At 39.7% G+C, this 19,911-nt stretch overlaps 1 long non-coding RNA gene across 1 annotated transcript; it reads right to left on the bottom strand.

Annotated features, from left to right (window-relative positions):
* Positions 1-8,486: 8,486 nt before the first annotated feature.
* Positions 8,487-11,214, bottom strand: LOC117274441 (uncharacterized). Its single transcript, XR_011411269.1, has 3 exons — positions 9,522-11,214; positions 9,028-9,200; positions 8,487-8,941 (listed from the first exon to the last, which is right to left on the bottom strand). It is a non-coding gene; the product is annotated as an uncharacterized lncRNA (long non-coding RNA).
* Between the last annotated feature and the right edge of the window lie 8,697 nt (positions 11,215-19,911).

Here is a 19,911-nt window from a genome sequence, read left to right as displayed (position 1 = left end):
CGCAGGCTCATGGGCATGCAGTTGCGGTATATCAGACCTAAGGTGCACTACCCGTAGGCGGAGCCCAGCCAGTGGCAACAGCTATCCCTGAGCTCAGACCAGTTGCGGCCAGCAAGCCGCATAAGCTTTTGGACAGATTGACCAGGCTACATCCACCTAACTTTGGGGGTGAGCGACATGAGGATCCCCAGGACTTCGTTGATCGGTGCAAGGACAGACTGCACAACATGAGGATATTGTTGTTCCATGGGGTAGACTTTGCTACCTTTCAGCTAGAGGGCAGGGACCGTAGATGGTGGCAATCGTATCTTCTTGACAGACCAGCAGATTCTCCTCCCATGACTTGGGACAGGTTCACCCGTATTTTCCTGGATAGGTATATTCCACCCTCCCAGATGGAAGAGTTGCGGTTTCAATTCGAGCAGCTTCGGCAGGGTCAAATATCAATGACCGATTATGAGGCAAGGTTCTCTGAGTTGTATCGCCATGCACTTATGATATTACCTACTGATGTAGAGAGAGTACGGAGGTTTGTTATGGGTTTGCACACTGGTATTCAGGCCACTATGGCTCGAGAGGTTGAGATGAGGACTTCTTATGAGCTAGTTGTGGAGATAGCCCAGAGGATTGAGGGTGTGCATCAGCGTAGCCAAGAGTAGGCTATGAGAGACAAACGGTTTCGATATTCTGGAGAGTTCAGAGGTGCCCCGACTTGGGGTAGAGGTCAGTTCGTGAGAGGTCAGTCCAGCAGGCCTCCATAACCAGCATTACCTCCTCCTCGGGGTGCTCCAGTGTGACCTTATTGCAGTGCTATGCCAGAGAGTTCTTACCGCCCACTAGCTATTCAGGATTCCTCCAATGGGTATTCAGGTCATCAGGGTCAGACTTCAGGTCAGCAGTCCACCGTACCGAGGGGTTGTTTCAAGTGTGGGGATTTCAGTCATATGCGGAGGTTCTGCCCCAGGCTTCGGGATAGGCCAGTGCAGCAGGGTCACCAGGCTATGTTTACAGCACCAGTTGTTCCACCAGTCATCTGACCGCCCAGAGGCGGAGGGCAGGTGGGTAGGGGCCGTCCTAGAGGTAGAGGACAGCCAGGTGCAGGCCAGTCAGGTGGCGCTCCAGCTCAGTTCTATGATTTTTCGGCCTGACCAGATGCAGTGGCCTCAGATGCCGTGATCACATGTATTATTTCTATTTGTGGTAGAGATGCCTCAATATTATTTGATCCAGGGTCTACGTATTCATATGTGTCATATCTGTTTGCTCATTTCTTGGGTGTTTCTCGTGAGTCCTTGGGTAATCTTGTTTATGTGTCCACTCCTGTGGGCGATTCTGTTATTGTGGATCCTATCTACCGGTCCTGCATTGTTACATTATGTGGTTACGAAACTAGAGCAGATCTTCTGCTGCTTGATATGACTGACTTGGAGATCATCCTGGGCATGGATTAGTTATCTCCATATCATGCCATCCTAGATTTCCATGCCAAGACTGTTACCTTGGTGATGCCAGAGTTGCCTAGATTGGAATAGAAGGATTCGTCTGTCAGTACATCTAGTCGGGCTGTTTCCTTTCTGAAGGCTCTACACATGGTCGAGAAGGGTTGTTTGGTTTATTTGGCCTATGTTCGGGACACTACTGCAGAGACTCTGGTGATTGATTCAGTGCCCTTAGTCTGAGAGTTCTCCGATGAGTTTCCTTCTGACCTTCCAGGCATGCTACCAGATCATGATATTGATTTCTGTATTGATTTGGCTCCAGGTACCCAGCCTATATCTATCCCACCGTACCGTATGGCTCCAAAAGAGTTGAAGGATTTAGAGAAACAACTTGAGGAGTTGTTAGCAAAGGGGTTCGTCAGGCTGAGTGTGTCGCCTTGGAGCGCACCGGTATTATTTGTGAAGAAGAAGAAGGATGGGATTATACGGATGTGTATTTATTATTGCCAATTGAACAAAGTTACCATTAAGAACAAGTACCTGTTGCAGTGTGTTGATGATTTGTTTGACCAGTTACATGGTGCCATGGTGTTCTCTAAGATCGACTTGAGATCAGGGTACCATCAGTTGAAGATTCAGGATTCGTATGTTTCAAGGACTGCTTTCCAAACTAGGTATGACCATTATGAGTTTCTGGTAATGTCCTTCGGTTTGACTAACGCCCCGACGACATTTATGAATTTGATGAACCGGGTGTTCAAGCCATATATTGATTCATTTGTCATTGTCTTCATTGATGACATCTTGATCTACTCGCGTAGTATGGAGGAGCATGGGCAGCATTTGAGAGTAGTGCTTCAGACCTTGCGGGGACAAAAGTTATATGCTATGCTCTCCAAGTGTGAATTTTGGCTAGACTGTGTAGCCTTCTTGGGACATATTGTATCGGGCGAGGGTATTAAAGTTGATCCCAAAAAGATCGAGGCAGTTCAGAATTGGCACCTCGACGAATAAGATCAGTAGTTTTCTGGGGTTAGTGGGTTATTATTGTCGATTGGTGGAGGGTTTTTCATCTATTACAACACCTTTGACCAAATTGACCCGAGAAGGGTGCTCTATTTTGATGGTCTGATGATTGTGAGGTGAGCTTTCAGAAGCTCAAGACAGCATTGACTTCAATAACGTTGTTAGTGTTGCCTTCCGATTCGGGGATGTATACAGTGTATTACGACGCTTCACGCATTGGACTGGGTTATGTATTGAAGCAGAAGGAGGCGAGTTATTGCATATACTTCACGTCAGCCGAAGCCCCACGAGAAGAATTATCCAGTGCATGATTTGGAGTTGGCTGCGACTGTTCACGCTCTAAAAATTTGGAGGTATTATCTTATGGAGTTTCCTGTGAGGTTTACACCGATCATCGTAGCTTACAGAAATTGTTCAAACAAATGGATCTAAATTTGAGGCAGCGCAGGTGGCTTGAGTTACTAAAAGATTATGATGTTACTATCCTTTATCATCCGGGCAAAGCAAACGTAGTTGCAGACGCCTTGAGCAGAAAGGCGGAGAGTATGGGTAGTTTGGCCTTCATTTCAGCAGAGGAGAGGCCATTAGCTTTGGACATTCAGTCATTGGCTAACAGACTTGTAAGGCTGGATATTTCAGAGCCCAGTCGAGTTCTTGCATGTGTTGTTGCCCAGTCTTTACTATGTGAGCGGATCAAGGCTCGGCAGTTTGATGATCCACACTTGTTGGTTCTCGGAGAGACGGTACTACGGGGTGGTGCCAAGGAGGTTACTATCGGCGAAGATGGTGCTCTGCGACTCCAGGGTCGTCTATGTGTTCCTAATGTGGATGGGCTGAGGGAAATGATCCTATAAGAAGTACACAGTTCTAGGTATTCTATTCATCCAGGTGCTACAAGATGTATCGCGACCTGAGGCAGCATTATTGGTGGCGGCGGATGAAGAAAGACATAGTTGAGTATGTAGCTAGGTGCCTAAACTGCCAGCAAGTTAAGTATGAGCACCAGAGGCCAGGTGGCCTACTTCAACATATGACTATACCGGATTAGAAATGGGAGCGCATTACTATGGACTTCGTAGTTGGGTTACCGCGGACCTTGTGAAAATTTGATGCAGTTTGGGTCATTGTCGACAGGTTGACCAAGTCGGCACACTTTATTCCGGTTGTGACTACGTATACTTCAGAGAGGTTGGCCCAGATTTATATTCAGGAGATAGTTCGGTTTCATGGTGTGCCAATTTATATTATATCATATAGAGGCCCTCAGTTTACTTCACATTTCTGGAGAGCAGTACAAAGTGAGTTGGGGACCCATGTAGAGCTCAGCACAGCTTTCCACCCACAGACCGACAGGCAGTCGGAGCGGATAGTTCAGATCTTGGAGGACATGCTCGGAGCATGCGTAATTGACTTCGGAGGTCAGTGGGATCGTTTCTTGCCTTTGGCCGAGTTTGCTTATAATAACAGTTACCAATCCAGCATAGAGATGGCTCCATTTAAGGCTTTATATGGTCGCCGATGCCGTTCGTCCATCGGATGGTTGAGCCCGACGAGGTTAAGTTATATGGTACTAATTTGGTGAAGGTTGCCTTGGATAAGGTAAAGTTGATTTAGGAGCGACTCCGTACAGCACAGTCCAGACAGAATAGTTATGCAGATCAGAAAGCGCGTGATTTATCATTTATGGTGGGTGAGAAAGTTCTCTTGAAGGTTTCGCCGATGAAGGGAATCATGAGATTCGAGAATAAGGGCAAGTTGAGCCCAAGGTTCATAGGCCCATTTGAGGGGTTGAGACGAGTTGGGGATGTTGCTTACGAGCTTATCTTGCCTCCCAGTCAATCGGGAGTTCATTCGATTTTCCATGTATCCATGCTCGCAGGTATCATGCCGACCTGTCACATGTGTTAGACTTCAACACAGTTCAGCTAGATGAGAGCTTGGGTTATGAAGAGGAACCAATTGCCATTGTTGATAGGCGGGTTCACCAGTTGAGGTCCAAGAAGATTTCTATGGTAAAAGTTTAGTGGAGGGGACAGCCAGTCAAGGAAGCGACTTGGGAGACCGAGGAGGACATGTGGAGCAGATATCCACACTTATTCAGCACTCCAGGTATGATTCTAAACTCGATCGAGGACGAACGTTATCAAGAACTTATATTTTTTTCTTTAACTTTTGTAACTCAAATATAAATTTTGATAATATTGCTATAATATTTTAAAAGTTTTAAATTCATTGATATGGGATATGTGTGCAATGCGCTCGCCCAAAGACTAGTTAAAATTAAATATATCACATATGTATTTATTGAACTTTGGCATCAGAGATATTGAAGAATTTCTTTAACAATCATTTTGTAAATTCATGACCACATTGGCCTATTTGTTATACTCATTTACTACTATATATCTTTATAATTAATTCCCCTTACAACTCTTTCATTTGCCTATTTTATTATAACAATAAGTAAACATTTATAGGTAATAGAAGAAGAATCGGATTATGAGAGGGAATAAAAAGCAAAAATAATGAAAAAGCAAACAGGCAGGTTGGAGATTAATTTCTTTAATTAGTTGAGATGTACATATTAGGTGCATAACTACTCTCTCTCTCTCTCTCTCTCTCTCTCTCTCTCTCTCTCTCTCTCTCTCTCTCTCTCTCTCTCTCTAAAACTCTCTTTCTGTAATGACCCAGTCGGTCGTTTCGAGCATTTGTATTCTGTTCAACTATTTGAAGTCTTGAGCAGCATCATATGATATATTATGACTTGTGTGAATCTTCGATTTTGGTTTTCAGGTTATTCAGAATTGATTTAGAAGAATGATTCTCAACTAGGAAGCTTAAAGTTTGAAGAGTTGATCAAGTTTGTCTTTTTAGTCCTTGACCTCGGATCGAAGTTTTGATAGTTCTGTTAGGTCCGGATGGTGATTTTTTTTCTTATTTTATTAGTTCCACTAAAAAGCCAAACCAACCACCCCACACTTTAACTTTTACAAAGTTCATAACAATTCAATGCTCATGAGAGGTGAAAAGGTTCAAATAGATGATTAATTCAAACAAATGGGTAAGGCTTGTAATGTGGTTGCCAAAGAAACAGGATTACATGCTCAAAGGGGTTAACTACGATACATAACAATTAGGCGAGTAAACTATATATATCTGGCTCAACAAAGAAACGCCTATATCACTTCCAAGACTGAACAACGCTACTATTTCACTTTGCAAACACACGGGGCAAGTTCTAGACATCAAATGCAATGCACAGAATAACACACAAACCTCACATATACATGGCACATAACTCACTCAGGATTGGACTCATCAAGACACTCTAGTCAAAGCAAGCAAAGTTAAGATCATACAATTTAAGGTACTTATACAAGAGTCAAAAACTGAGCCTAAGCGTCACAACCAAAGTACTCACTATTCTCAAGGCATAACAAAGTCAAGAGACATTGATTCAATTCAATTCATCTCACAGTGTCTCCTACTCCTAAAAAAATAAAACTAACTACATCCGATTTGAGCATATGGAGGAGTCAATGGATGAAGAACAAAGTGTTTATATTCTGAAACTTGTCATACCAAGGAGACAAAACGACATCCCTCACTTAAAGGCCAAGAAGTGCAAGATGCGATAGCTATTGCTTGGTTCCTTTATTTTACACCACCGCCCCAGGAACGTGATAGAAAAATTAATGCAAAATTGGAGGCGCAATTTATTTCCTCAAAGTGGAAGGAAAAGTGGTGAAAGTGATGGCGTCGTGCCGCGACGTTAATTCAGGCGCTTGTTGGGAGGCAACCCAATTATATATTTTTATTTTTGTTTAGTTTTTTTTATTGTGTTATCGTTGTAGTGTTATTTTTGTATTTTGTAGGAGTAGGATCATGGAGTCAAAGCCATTAGGCATGTGCAAAAGCGAGCAGGTGGTTGAAACTAAGTGTGAGGTACCCACACAAAGGATCATACCTGGGAGAAGTCTGAGTATCTTGTGAGCTGTAAATTCTTTGGCTTTTGGCCTACCAGAGAGTCTCTTTTACGCTCTTGTTATTTATAGGGTGCATTGAGGACATTGCATAATTTTAAGTGTGGGGTGAGGAGATTATCTGGGTGATTTTCTGTTCTATCTTATCTTAGTTGTAGTACTTTTCTGAGTGTAGTAGTTTTTGTCAAATAAATAAATAAATAAACAAAAAAAGTAGAAAAATTTGACTTCTTCCGACGATGGATCTCATTCGACAGGTTTCTTGAGGGATTTAAGTTGAAAGAAAAAAGACAAAAAGATTTTCTTTTGTTAGGTAGTGTAATAATTCCCCCTTGGTTTTTCTTTGTGACGCGGTTCTTTTTCAAGGGTTTTATAAGAGGTGGAGAATGTAACAACCCAATCGGTCATTTTGCCATCTAGAATTCCATTCCCCTAAATAAAACTCCCCGTATGTGCTTTTATTATTTTATAACTTGCGGGGATGGTTAGTTCAGGAATTGGAAGGGTTCAAGTTGAAATCGGAACACTTGGTTCCTTAGTTGGCTTTAAAAAGGGGTAGGTTTGACTTCGGTCAATATTTTGAGTAAACGACCTCGAAATCGGGATTTGACGGTTTCAATAGGTTTGTATAATGATTTTGGACTTGGGCGTATGTTCGGATCGGGTTTTGGATGAACCGAGAGCATTTCGGCGCCTAATAGTGAAAGTTGGCTCTTTGAATGTTTTAAAGTTCCTTAAATTTGGTTTGTAGTAGGTTTTAGAGTAATTGAGATCTGTTTGGAATTTGGAGCCTGAAAATAGTTCCGTATGGTGATTTAATACTTGCACACAAAATTTAGTGTTATTCCGAGTAGTTTAAGTATTATTCGACGCGTTCGGAGCAAATTGAAAACTTGAAGTTTATATTTTGATTCAATTCGGTTTTGGGGTGCGATTCTTGATTTTATTGTTGATTTACGCATTTTGAGAGTTCGAACAGGTCCGTATTATATTTACAGAATTGTTGGTGCATTTGGACGGGGTCCCGAGTGGCTCGGGTGAGTTTCAGATCGCCAAGAGCAATGTTGAAAAAAATCAGATTTTCCAGTTCTGGTTTCCTTCTTCGCGAACGCGGAAGGACTCTCGCGTTCGCGATGAAGGATTTGGGGAGCTGGGCAATTACCCTTCACGTTTGTGGGAAGGGGGCTGCATTTGCGAAGCTTGGGGATCCCAGGCCTACGCGTTCGCATAGAAGGACGGGGCCTGGGAGGGGTCAATATATTTTACCCTTCGCGTTCACAAAGGAGCTCACGCGTTCGCGAAGGGTAGGCCAAGTAAGCTTTGCCGTTCGCGAGATTAGACTTGATACTTACTGGGTACACGTTGTTTACGTACTCATGCTACACTTGCTGCACTTTTTGTGCAGAATCTAAGACAAGAGCTTTAGGTGGTCCTTCCAGCGCGTACCCCCAATATCCCGAGGCCTAGTGGTGATATGCTTCCTCAGTCGTTCTGTAGCCCTAGAGTATCTCTCTCTTTTGAATTTTTGTATTCTGTCAATTTCATATTGAGACAGTGGTTAGAAGTTTGTATAATCTACTAGATGCTCATATACTTGTGACACCAGGTCTTGGCACACACACTAGTAGAATTTGTGGTTTTGAACCATTACTTGGTTTTATCTATTTAAACCTTTTATTTTATTAAATCTTGCAAATGAGGAAAGTTTAATTACTCGAAAACTTATTAAAATAAGAAATGCATATTTAATTCACTAATTGGCTTACCTAGCGGTGATGTTGGGCGCCATCACGACCTATAGGTGATATTGGGTCGTGACAATACAAAGTTATACATATTTATACAAGGTTATATAAAGTTATACGTGCACATTGGAGGGTCTCAAGCAGTAAAGATATGCAACAGAAAAAATATTAGGATAAAAAGTTATTAAATATCATATCAATCAAAGGTCGACCACAACATGCAAGCGAGTGGAACCAATCCTTCGGGGTCACATGACACGACCCCAAAATAAAAGCTTTCTCAAGTTCATTTACTTCATCGGAGTAAATATTTTTGGCACTTCGAATCATGAAAAATGAAAAGTAATCATGACATTTACGTAAGTGTAAAATCAGAACATGGAAGCTTAAAGAAAGTGAAGCTACCTTCGTCTCGTATTCATCCCATGATCAACAAACGCGAAAAACTCTTTGCCCAAAGGCGACAATGGATCAAAATCATCAATATCGATAATAAAAGGATGCTTGGTATAAAAAATGAGCTTGTGCGCCGATCCTGATGCTCCCGAATTAAAAACTGACAAATATGGAGCTTTGACATATTTTTCTGGTGTTTTATCTCGAACCAACTGTTCAGGAGTGATGTATTTCTCTTTTAGTTCTATGATGGATGGTCTATGAAGCACAATTTGTGACATCTGTTGCACATCCAAATCTTCATCGGCAATGTCATCCCAAAATGTATCGCTCTTGACATCACCTGCGACCCCTTAAACAGAGAAAAAATAATAATAAAAAACTTTCAAAATGAATAAAGGAAAAATCAAACAAAAAAATAAAATACAACACGAATACCAGGATCACCACCATCACTAACTCCCTCGATTTCCTTGACGCCTAAATCTGTTTGGTCAACTAGTGTGTTTTCTTGATGCACGTGCTCGACAAAAGATAGGAACATCATCAAATTGATAGCCATCATGGTCGCCAAGATCAGATGTATTGTCATCAGATACGCAGTGACGAATCTAATAAAAAATAATAGAAAAATATTTGTAGATGACATAACTGTCGAGTACTGTAATTGTATCAGTAAAACAGTAACTTAGAATCAGGAACCTCATCCCTCGTTTGTTTGGTTTCCTTAATATTCAGAAAATCAAATACTTTTTCAAAGGAAGAAACTACATATTTGTTGAGTGTCGTAATTGTATTAGTTATGTACAAAAATAAAAAAATAAAAAAAAAAGTAAAACCAACAATCATGTGTATAACCAACCATGTTTTTTCCCAAGCATACCACTGATATTGACCACTTTCAATTATATCAAAATCATCTTTGTTGATACTATGATTATTGGCATTTGAGAATATGAAATGATGTACAAACACCATTAAGGCCATCTTAAACGCCTCTTCGTCCGACTTCCATTTCTTTTTCTTGAAGCAATCAAACGCTGCCCTCTCATTATATCCCCTTTTTCATCTCCTGAAAAATACTCTTTTAGCAATGTATTGACATCTGGCTTGTCAAAGACAGTGGAGTCATATTCTACACACTTCATGCCGGTGATAATAGCAAAATATCAAATGCCAAAATGCAACAAACAACCATTGATTTTAACCCACAACTCTCTTTTCTGCCCCGGGATGACTTCCCTCAATAGTATATAATTTATGAGTTGATTTTGAATTTTAAATTGAGGCAGGTCCAAGAAGTAGTCAAAACAGCTATCACGGAACTTTTGAAGTTGTGCGTCAGTTAAACATTGCTTCAAAATACTGACAATATTAGTCTCGATATGGGAACTAATATTTTTGTGAAAATATTCAACGGATTGTATATATAAAGTCACCAACCTTGCATATGAAAAAACAAACAAGAAAGAAATCAGAAACAAAAAATATCATTAATGAAAAAGCATCAAGAAGCACATATATTCAGTATTTGTACAAACTTATACTAAAACATTGTATAAAGATGTATAAATTAGTGTTGCAATACATTTATAAGATATATAAATCGACGTATAACTTTATATAACCCTGTATAAGGTTGTATAAAATTAATAGCACTATATGGAATATCTTCAACTTAGCTTTTTCTCCTTGAATTTACCGCAAGTAGCAATCCTTTGATATTTGGATATACCATCAAGACCACTTTTACTATCGTCATCGATCTTTCTCTTTTTCTGTTTAACACCGAGGCCAGCATCATATTCATCAACCATATCAAATTTTAATTTTTCTTTAATTTTTTTAGATCGGACGTATCTTTTACTCCTTATTCTAACATTCTTACGAAGATTAGTTGTATTATTTGTCTGCATACGGGTCATTCGACTGCTTTCTTGTTGGGAGTTTTTTGTAGTAGCAGGAGAAAATCATCATCATCGGGGGGCCTTGACATGTCCATCTGCTTTCAAATTAGAGGTTGAGGTTAAGTCCCTAAATATAACAAAATGATCAATCTTAACTCCTTTACCGCCATCCTTTAAACGATATTTAGAAGCAAACATTTTCAAACGCATTTGCTGAAATAAAACAAACAAAGCTTTAACAAGAGTGAAGAAAAACACAAAATACAAACCAAAAGCAGAGGCTATGAATACAAAACACAAGCGAATAGCAGCACAACGCTTTAAAAAGTGAAAAAAAAAGATATTAAAGAAAGTTATACTGTTTACCCAAAATCAGAAAGAACATTATACACTAACAAAAAAAAGTATTTAAATAAAAAACAGAGGCTATGAATTAAAACTTAAACTATATTGTAACTGCAAAATCAAAACAAAAATAACACTGATAAAATGACAATACTCATCCAAAACAACACTGCAAAATCAAATAAAAATAGAAGAAAAAATTGTATTACAAGGGTTACATAAAATCAAATCCCACATTGTAACAAAAATACAAAAACAAAAAATACCCTAATCAAAATAAAAATACATGCAAACTGAAACATAAATTTTAAGTTGAATGAACATAGAAGGAACAAAAATCGAAAGGAAAACACAACCACATTGTCCAAAAAAAAAAAAAATCAGAAAAGCAAAAAAATTTAAAAAATAAACAAAAATCAAAAGTAAAACAGTGGTAAAATGATAAAATGATAAAATGAAAGGGAACACTACCTGGAAAAGAGAAAGAAAGTTCAAACAATTGGGGGAAAAGCAACAATAGCGGACAATTTCTTCGTTGGAGAAGAGAAGCGTGTATAAAAGTTGTGAGAGAAAGAGAGATAAAGCCAAATAATTTTTTTTTTGAATTACCGTTACTAATTTAATGTAGGCTAATGGGTGCAAAGAAAATTTCAGATTATGTACAACCTGGGTCAAACCAGGTTAGAGCTTCAATTGTAGGAAGAGGCAGAGCTAGGATTTAAAGTGTTTGGGTTCTAAATTATAAGAAAAGACTATGACCTAAAACTAATATACAATAACAAGCTGACTAAAGAATGAGTATCGATATCTAATATATATTAAAGGTAACGAACTGTCACGACCCAAAATCTAACCATGGTCGTGATGGCGCCTATCGTGTTACAAGGCAAGCCTATTTTCCAAAATATTACTACTAAATTGATTATTAGAATTTAATAAAACAATACCAATATTTGAATTTCTCATAAACTAAATCAACTCTAAATATAATATAGAAAAATACGAAAACGAGCCCCAAACATCGGGGTGTCACTAAGTCATGAGCGTCTAAATATATAAACTAAGAAAAAAACTGTCTAACTGTCAATACAGTCCAAAAGAAGAAATGATAAAAGGAGTAACAAGGTCCTGCGGATGCTAGCAGCTACCTTGCAGTCTCCAATGATAGCCGGCCCGAACTCAACGATCGCCGCCTTCTAACTCACCTGGATCTGCACATAAAGTGCAGGGTGTAGTATGAGTACAAGCGACTCAGTAGTAACAGAAATAACTAAGGAACTGAACAGTAGTGACGAGCTAAGTAGAATAATCCAATTATTATTTCCACAATTAAGTACAAACAGGAGTAGACAGGTAATTTCATAAATCAGTAAGACTACAAGAAAAATTAAAAGGTAAAGGCAGCAATAGCAAAAGTAAATGCAACCTCACAGCAACGTCACTCCATCACTCGGCACTCGCACTCAACGCTCAACACTCTGCGCTCACTAGGGGTGTGTATAGACTCCGGCGGGGCTCCCAAAGCCTAAACGCTAAGCACCGACAACTCACGTGCCATCCTATCAATACCTGGATCCGCGCGGGCAACTCACGTGCTACGCGAAAAACTCACGCGCTATTGTATCAATACCTGGACTTGCACGGTCAACTCACGTGCTACGCGGACAACTCACGCGCTATGGTATTAATATCCTCACAATCAGGACCTCGGCCTCACTCAATCATGTACCTCACTAGCCTCACCATCATCAACAAATAAGGGAACACAACCCACATCAAGTATCACATCATATTAGCAAATAATAGAGACTGAGGTAAACATGTACAATAATTTCTATGATTAAGTACAAATAATGTGAGCATGAATAAAGCCTAAGCATGATCTCTAACATGAAGGCAGACAAGTTCAACTACAAGTAACTACGTAAACACAGATGATGGCTATGAGGCCTTACGGGACAGACCAAGTCTCAATCCCCCGAGGTATACACCCACATGCCCGTCACCTAGTGTGGGTATCACCTCCAAACAGTCACACAATATCAAATTCTCCGGGTTTATACCCTCAAAGCCAGAGTTAAAACTGTTACTTACCTTAACAACGTAAAATCCTATTCCGGGATGCCCTCGTCTCTGGACTCGGTATCCAAAAGCTCCAAATCTAACCAAAAATCAGAATACTACTATCAACATAATCTAAAGAATCGAATTCCACAATAAAAACTACATAAATATGCCAAAAATCCGAAATCGGCCAAAACCCGGCCCCCGGGCCCATGTCTAAAAATCAGTCAAAAATAAAAGAATAATAAACCTCGTCCTCTCCCGAGTCTAACCATATAAAATTCATCAAAATCGGACTCCGTTTGGTCCCTCAAATCCTCACTTAAACTCTCCAAAACTCAAACCCTAACTCCCTCAATTTCACTTTAAAATCATCAATCAAATCCCAAAAATGAAGATGGATTCATGAAATATAACCAAAACTGAATAGAGAACACTTACTCCAATCCTTATGGTGAAAATCGCCCCCAAAATCGCTCAAATCCGAGCTCCCCAACTTAAAATATGACCGAATGAACAAACCCTCGTTTTATATATTTTTCTGCCAGTTATTCTACCTTGTTTCTCATGCCAAACAATCCCTAAACTTTCTTTTTATGCCTCCAGTGGATTCTTTGTAAAAATTTAGTCAAGTTAGGCTTTTGAATTACTCAATTTGACCTTATAATGAAGGAGATATGTAGATTTTAATATTTGCAAATAGTGTAGATTTTTAAATACGAATTCAGTGACAATTTCGTAATTAATCTGAAAAATCTAGCAACCCAATTCTTTAGTAAAATGAAGATAAATTCCTCATATGACGCCCAAATTCGACGATCTTTTTTACTACGGGTCCATAATTACGATACGGATTTAACGTTTCAATCAAAAAAGAAATTGGAGCTCATTTGTTCAATATGATATCATTTATGCTTGAAGAAACAACGTCGAAACATAAGAAAAACGAGCGCAACACAACCAAACCTATCTGAAACTCACCCGAGCTCTTCGGGACCCCGTACGAACATACTAACAAGTCCCATAACATAACACAGACCAATTCAAGGCCTCAAATCATGCATAACAACATTTAAACGACGAAACGCGCCTCAAATCAAACTAAATGAACTTTCGAAGTTTTGACTTCCAAAAACTCGCGCTGAAACATATCAAATCAACTCGGAATTAACTCAAATTTTGCACACACGTCACAAATGATACTACGAACCGACTCCAACTTCCGGAATTCCATTCCGACCCAGATATCTAATTTTTCACCGCCAACCAAAATCGCCAAATTTTTAACTTTCGCCAATTCAAGCCTAATTCTACCACGGACCTCCAAATTACATTCCGGACACACTCCTAAGTCTAAAATCACCCAATGAGTTCGTTTATTCATAAGTCAACTTTCGGTTGACTTTTCTAACTTAGCTTTCTAACTAAGAGACTAAGTGTTCATTTCACTCCAAAACTACTTCGGACCCAAACCTACCAACTCGATGCAACTCAACACAGCTGAACAACACATAAAGATGCAGAAATGGAGAAACAGGGCTATAACTCTCGGAACGACTGGTCGGGTCATTACATCCTCCCCCTCTTAAGCAAACGTTCGTCCTCGAACGTGCCAAGAGTGATTCTCAAAACCATCAAGAACTCTCTCCGAACCCCAATGGCACAACACCAATCCTCCAGGACTAAATCCTTCTAACTCAACCAAGCTACGCAAACCACCAAAAACCCAAGGACATTTTCACAAAACACTTGTAGAACTCATTACCTCATAAACACCCAAAGAACTAATCATACCCATTACCATGCAGATCCAACCTACTACTAAGATGTCCTATCTATCCGAGTTCCTTCTGAATTACCTTAAAATTGATACTTTGCCCCGCCATAACACCACAATCCTCAACCCAGACTCACCATACTAGACCCAAGCATAAAACCACACCGTCCTAAGGCTCATAAGCCGATGAATACTCTCTTAAATATCCCCAAAAGTACCACAAGCACGCGCTCACACAATCAACACCTCAATGCTCAAGCTACAGTCAAAACCCGGCCTTATGTCCTCCAGACTGGCCCGACATCAACACACAAAAATTACATCTCACACCTCATCCAGGGAATCACAAGCCATCGATGCACAACTGATACCGAGCGCCCAAAGGAATTCAAAGAGTTACACTTCAAGCTGAATCAATATCGCACGATAAGTATTCAAGAATGTGAAGCTCTCCTAAAGGTTCTGCAGCCTCTCGAAGATAAGTATAGACGTCTCCGTACCGATCCACAAGACTCTACTAAACCCGTTCATGACTCGTGCGACCTATGTAACCTAGGCTCCGATACCAACTTGTCACGACCCAAAATTTAACCATGGTCGTGATGGTGCCTATCGTGTTACAAGGCAAGCCTATTTTCCAAAATATTACTACTAAATCGATTATAAGATTTTAATAAAATAATACCAATATTTGAATTTCTCATAAACTAAATCAACTCTAAATATAATATAGAAAAATACGGAAACGAGCCCCAAACATCGGGGTGTCACTAGGTCATGAGCGTCTAAATCTATGAACTAAGAAATAAAATTGTCTAACTATCAATACAGTCCAAAAGAAGAAATGATAAAAGGAGTAACATGCGGACGCTAGCAGCTACCTTGCAGTCTCCAACGATAGCCGGTTTGAATTTAACGATCGCTGCCTTCTAACTCACCTGGATCTGCACATAAAGTGCAGGGTATAGTATGAGTACAACCGACTCAATAGTAACAGAAATAACTAAGGAACTGAGCAGTAGTGACTAGCTAAGTAGAATAATCCAATTATTATTTCCACAATTAAGTACAAAACAGGAGTAGACAGGTAATTTCATAAATCAGTAAGACTACAAGAAAAATTAACAGGTAAATGAAGCAACAACAAAAGTAAATGCAACCTCACAGCAATGTCACTCCATCACTCAGCACTCACACTCAGCACTCAACGCTCAACACTCTGCGCTCACTAGGGGTGTGTATAGACTCCGGCGGGGCTCCCAAAGCCTAAACGCTAAGCACAGACAACTCACGTGCCATCCTATCAATACCTGGATCCGCACGGTCAACTCACGTGCTACGCGAAAAACTCACGCGCTATGGTATCAATACCTGGACCTGCATGGTCAACTCACGTGCTACGCGGACAACTCACGCATTATGGTATTAATACCCTCACAATCAGGACTTCGACCTCACTCAATCATGTACCTCACTAGCCTCACCATCATCAATAAATAAGGGAACACAACCCACATCAAGTATCACATCATATTAGCAAATAATAGAGACTGAGGTAAACATGTACAATAATTTCTATGACTGAGTACAAATAATGTGAGCATGAATAAAGCCTAAGCATGATCTCTAACATGAAGGCAGACAAGTTTAACAACAAGTAACTACGTAAACATAGATGATGGCCATGAGGCCTCACGGGACGGACCAAGTCTCAATCCCTCGAGGTATACACCCACACGCCTGTCATCTAGCGTGGGTATCACCTCCAAATAGTTACACGCTATCAAATTCGCCGGGTTTATACCCTCAAAGCCAGAATTAAAACTGTTACTTACCTTAACAACGTAAAATCCTACTCTGGGATGCCCTCGTCTCTGGACTCGGTCTCCAAAAGCTCTAAATCTAACCAAAAATCAGAATACTACTATCAACATAGTCTAAAGAATCGAATTCCACAATAAAAACTACATAAATATGCCAAAAATCCGAAATCGGCCAAAACTCGGCCCCTAGGCCCACATCTCAAAATCAGTCAAAATGACAAAATAATAAACCTCGTCCTATTCCGAGTCTAACCATATAAAATTCATTAAAATCGGACTCCGTTTGGTCCCTGGAATCCTCACTTAAACTCTCCAAAACTCAAACCCTAACTCACTTAATTTCACTTTGAAATCATCAATCAAATCCCAAAAATGAAAATGAATTCATGAAATATAATCAAAACTGAGTAGAGAACACTTACCCCAATCCTTATGGTGAAAATCACCCCCCAAATCGCTTAAATCCGAGCTCCCCAACTCAAAATATGATCGAATGAATAAACCCTCATTTTATATATTTTTCTGCCATCTATTCTACCTCGTTTCTCATGCCAAACAATCTTGAAACTCACTTTTTATACCTCCAATGGATTTCTTGTGAAATATTAGTCAAGTTAGGCTTTTGAATAACTCAATTTGACCTTATAATGAAGGAGATATGTAGGTTTTGATATTTGCATATAGTGTAGATTTTTAAATATGAATTCAGTGGCAATTTCGTAATTAATCTGAAAAATCTGGCAACCCAATCTTTTAGTAAAATGATCATAAATTCCTCATACGATGCCCAAATTCGACGATTCTTTTTTTGCTACGGGTCCATAATTACGATACAGATTTAATGTTTCAATGAAAAAAGAAATCAGAGCTCATTTGTTCAATATGATATCATTTATGCTTGAAAAAACGACGTCGAAACATAAGAAAAATGAGCGCAACACAACCAAACCTATCTGAAACTCACATGAGCTCCTCGGGACCCCGTACGAACATACTAACAAGTCCCATAATATAACACAGACCAACTCAAGGCCTCAAATCATGCATAACAGCATTTAAACGACGAAACGCGCCTCAAATCAAACTAAATGAACTTTTGAACTTTCGACTTCCAAAAACTCGCGCCGAAACATATCAAATAAATTCGGAATTAACTCAAATTTTGCACACACGTCATAAATAACACTACGAACCTACTCCAACTTCCGGAATTCCATTCCGACCCCGATACCTAATTTTTCACTGCCGACCAAAATCGCCAAATTTCTAACTTTTGCCAATTCAAGCCTAATTCTACCACAGACCTCCAAATTATATTCCGGACACACTCCTAAATCTAAAATCACCCAATGAGTTCATTTATTCATAAGTCAACTTTCGGTTGACTTTCTAACTTAGCTTTCTAACTAAGGGACTAAGTGTTCATTTCACTCCAAAACTACTCCGGACTCAAACCTACCAACTCGATGCAACTCAACACAGCTGAGCAACACATAAAGAAGCAGAAATGGGGAAATATGGCTATAACTCTCGGAACGACTGACCGGGTCGTTACACGAATCAGACAAACATAATATATGAATATAAACATTATCATTTCAATTGCACTCGACGACTTGTCATGTTTTGAAAACGATCAATGATCGCATCATTAGGTACACTTTCAATATCCTCCAATCTCATTTTTAAACAAGTAACAATATAAACAAAATGCTGCATCTTGTTTAATGCTATATTCTAACCATTGAGAACATGAAGTTTTAAACCATTCAGGATTAAATTGACACATTATTCCTCCAAAATCTCTTTTTGGAAAGATAAAACCACGAGGTTGACAAGGTCCATTTTGTATATAATTTCTCCTTACTATGTCACGTAAATTAAGTGGATATGCTGAAATTGGTTTTCTTACAGCGGGATCGGGCTCATAATCCAATACTTTATCCGATGCTTGGTAAGGATTAATATTGTTACTAATAACTGGACATAGAGAACTTGACAAAGGAGAGCTAGAAGAAGCTTGAGCATTGTAAAAACTCATGATCATATCGACTTTTGCTAGAAGACCCTAAAAATTACAAAACAAAATTACACTTCAAGACCCTAAAAATTATAAAACAAAATTACACCCGAAAGTTGGTCTCACTAAGAAACTAAAAACAAGAAAGTAGGACCACATACCTCGTGTGTCGATTTGTCGGAGAATCCAAGTTTGAACTTTTGGAAAGTACAAAAGCACAAATTGACAAAGAGAATACAACAACAACAACAACCCAGTAAAATTCCACTAATGGGGTCTGGGGAGGGTAGTGTGTACGCAGACCTTACCCCTACCCCAAAGGAGTAGAGAGGTTATTTCCGAAAGAACCTCGGCTCAAAAAAAATAAAAAGACAAAAGGACAAAAAGGAGACAATATTAGTATCACAACAACAATCATATGATAAATAGAAATACCATGAAATCCAGAAGAAAGATGCAAAACAAAGGGAGACAATATTAGTAAATATTAGTATCACCACAATAATTATAAGAAAAATAGAGACACCATGAAATCTAGAAGAAAGATGCGAAGCAAAAGCGATAGCTAGTAAATAGGACATGCACTAAAAAGCGAAATAGTAAGCCACAACATTGCCACTAGCTATCTTAGACAAAAATCCTACATGGCTAGTCCCACAATGGTACGAAGTAAGGCACGACTCAACTACCTCCTAACCTACAACCCTAATACTTGACCTCCACATCTTCCTATCAAGTGTCATGTCCTCGAAAATCTGGAGCCTCTCCATATCCTGCCTCATCACCTCTCCCCAATACTTCTTAGGCCGCCCTCTACCCCTTCTCGTTCCATCCACAACCAGATGCTCACACCTCCGTACCGGAGCATCTTGGCTTCTCCTCTAAACATGTCCGAACCATCTAAGCCTCGCTTCCCGTATCTTGTCATCAATGGGAGCCACATGCACCTTCTCCCGAATATCATCATTCCTAATTTTATCTATCCTAGTGTACCCGCACATCCACCGCAACATCCTCATTTCTGCTACTTTCATCTTCTGGATATGTGAGTTCTTAACGGGCCAACACTCAGCCCCATACATCATGGCCGGTCTAACCACCCCTTTATCAAACTTACCTTTGAGTATCAGTGGCACTCTCTTGTCATACAGAACTCCAGATGCTAACCTCCACTTCATCCATCCTACCCCAATACGGTGTGTGACATCCTCGTCGATCTCCCCTCCCCCCTGGATAACCGAACCAAGGTACTTGAAGCTGCCTCTACTTGGGATGACTTGCGAATCAAGCCTCACATCCACGCCCTCTTCCCCTGTCTCAGCACTGAACTTACACTCCATGTATTTCGTCTTCGTCATGCTCAGCTTGAAACCCTTAGACTCAAGA

Source organism: Nicotiana tomentosiformis, chromosome 9 (assembly GCF_000390325.3).
Source record: "Nicotiana tomentosiformis chromosome 9, ASM39032v3, whole genome shotgun sequence".
NCBI classification, from domain to species: Eukaryota; Viridiplantae; Streptophyta; class Magnoliopsida; order Solanales; family Solanaceae; genus Nicotiana; species Nicotiana tomentosiformis.
The sequence above is the reverse complement of the archived record's forward strand: the minus strand, read 5'-3'. Positions and strand labels throughout refer to the sequence as shown.